Source organism: Bison bison, unplaced genomic scaffold (assembly GCF_000754665.1).
Source record: "Bison bison bison isolate TAMUID 2011002044 unplaced genomic scaffold, Bison_UMD1.0 scf7180017864066, whole genome shotgun sequence".
Classification (NCBI taxonomy): domain Eukaryota; kingdom Metazoa; phylum Chordata; class Mammalia; order Artiodactyla; family Bovidae; genus Bison; species Bison bison.
In genome coordinates, this window is record NW_011494638.1 from 7,763,230 (window position 1) to 7,766,055 (window position 2,826).

The following is a 2,826-nucleotide window of genomic DNA, read 5'->3' on the forward strand; positions in this document are numbered from 1 at the left end:
GGATGTTGGCAATTGGATCTCTGGTTCCTCTGCCTTTTCTAAAACCAGCTTGAACATCTGGAAGTTCGTGGTTCACGTATTGCTGAAGCCTGGCTTGGAGAATTTTGAGCATTACTTTACTAGCGTGTGAGATGAGTGCAATTGTGCGATAGTTTAAGCATTCTTTGGCATTGCCTTTCTTTGGGATTGGAATGAAAACTGACCTTTTCCAGTCCTGTGGCCACGCTGAATTTTCCAGGTTTGCTGGCATATTGAGTGCAGCACTTCCACAGCATCATCTTTCAGGATTTGAAATAGCTCAACTGGAATAGGCTTTATCTGTAAGAAGGTGGCTGGCCAAAGGAGTGAAATAGTGGAGTGTCAGGCCAGAGAGTAATTGACTATTTTACCACATTGTGACAAGTGCCGAAAGAGGTTCAGGTTTTGACTGGACAATCCTGGTATCTAAGGCTTCTGCTTATAAAACAAATGGAAAAAAAAATTAATAGGAACAAACATTAGGTCTCAGCCTAGGAGTGACCTTTCTCACAAGTCCTCCCTAACCCACATGTTTGTTTCCAAAGCACCTTATCATATCACCTAAAACATGGTCTAACACAAGCCTGTATTCTCTAGAAGTCTGTTAACTTCCTCAAGATAAGGGCCTACGTTTGGCCCACCAAGAACTCCCTTGTATGCAGTATTGAAATGATAAATATTCTTTGTGAAAATATTCTAAAAAGAATGTATCATTTGCTTCCCTTGATGAATATCTTTTTTTCTAGAAAACTTGCTCTTCATATTTAGGTTTTTAAAAACTCTACCTTTGAATGTTCAAAAGTAGAAAAATTAATTCTTTAATGAAAAATCTAATAAAATGTGTTATTAAATCTACAGACATGATGTAGATGATCACAAATTGTCATCTCACATTGGCATATTTATTTTGGGGCCAGAAAATATTTATCTGGCATGACAGATATGTTAATTGATATATCTTGATATCTGCAGATGAGGAAGTTGACAAAAAGGAGGATGTCAAAGAAAGGCATGGGTGTGGGGAATCCTGCATCTGTTCCGGGTGCCCTGGATGGTGCTTTCAGTGGTCGTGTCTTTGAGCAAGGTTTGTTCAGTATAAAGGAACCATGCTGAATGAACGAGTCTGGATTTTATTTTTTGAGCCCATTCCCTAAGCAAAGGGAAATTGTAAGGTATTTGTTTTTGGCAGGGGAGTTGCATGGGCAGAGCTGTTTCAGGGTGATAATCTGAAAACAAGGGAGGCCAGATTGGGACAGGGGAATAATATAAGAGGCTGCAGCTATAGAGTTTAAAGGCAAGAAAGGAGGGTGGTGAGGATGGAGAGCTAATCAAGGAGGAATCTGAGGGCTTAGCAATCTGCCAGAAGACTATTGCACTTATTGTCCTTATTGCCTGGGAATTATTGCTCCATAAATGTCTTACTGAACGAGCGATTTCCTGTAGATAGGAAGAAACAAGGAGGAAGCTAAGGTTACTGCCAAGTCCAGCCCCAGTGCCTGGGTAGACAGTAGAGTTGGCCAAGATTTGTAATGATGGGTCTGGAGCAGGAGTGGGAGAGATGTGCTCAGGCTGGGTCAGCAGAGGGGTCATCAGCCTCTATTTCCTTTTCCCAGTTGTGCTTCCTGTGACTATGGTTCTGGCCCGCTGCCAGCTTCTCCCATGCTATCAGCCATCATCATTTTTGGGGGGAGAAAGCAGGTTGGATATTCTTGTTTTTTAAGAAACTTCTGGGCATTTGCATGCTCCCCGGGAAAATCTCATCATTTTTGTTGCAACTGTAGTAAGATCTTAATAAGACAAAAGGCTCAATAACTGGCAAAGGATGTTCTGTTTAACTGAATTTTTCTGATGTCCTTCAGGTAAAGTAGGAACCTTTTAAAAATACTTGGATGGCATACTTGTAAAAAGGAGAAGTCTACTTTACTTCAAAGGCAGATGGCTGACAATTACCATTAAGAAAAATTATTTAGAACTTAGGAATAAGAGGGAGAGGTAGGCAGCATACCCTTGCAGTGATGACATGAACACAGGGGCATTCTTCAACAGGCTCACCCAAGGGTTAGTTACTTACCCGAGGCAGGACTTCTCACCTTCACGCTATTCACCTTTTGTGCAGGATACGTCTTGGTATGGGATTTGTCCTCTGCATGGTAGGATGTTAGCAGCATCACTAGCCTCTACTCACTAGATGTCATCCCTCCCCCTGCCCTCCACCCCCACCCCCGGCTGAGTTGTGGCCAGAAGCCATCATCTCCAGATGATGCCAAATATCCCTTGAGAGGCAACATCACTCCTGTTTGAGAACCACTGATTTAGAGAATGAACATTTGACTTGGCTATTTGCTGTTAAGGGCACAGACTCAGTCAAGTAACTGCTCCATTTGCAGATCTTACTCTGTTGAGATGCAAACAATTTCTCCTCAGTAGAAGGAAGATTCCAAATGTTATGGTTTCCTATCATCTTGCAGGGAATTAGCCAGTGGTGTATCTGCAAGAGGAACTTGACTCTAGCCTTCTTTTATCAGTTCAGTTCAGTCGCTCGGTCGTGTCTGACCCTTTGCGACCTCATGGACTGCAGCACGCCAGGTCTCCCTGTCCATCACCAATTCCTGGAGTTTACTCAAACTCATACCAATTGAGTCAGTGATGCCATCCAACCATTTCATCCTCTGTTGTCCCCTTCTCTTCCTGCCTTCAATCTTTCCCAGCATCAGGGACTTTTCAAATGAGTCAGCTCTTCGCATGAGGTGGCCAAAGTATTGGAGTTTCAGCTTCAACATCAGTCCTTCCAATGAACACCCAGGACCT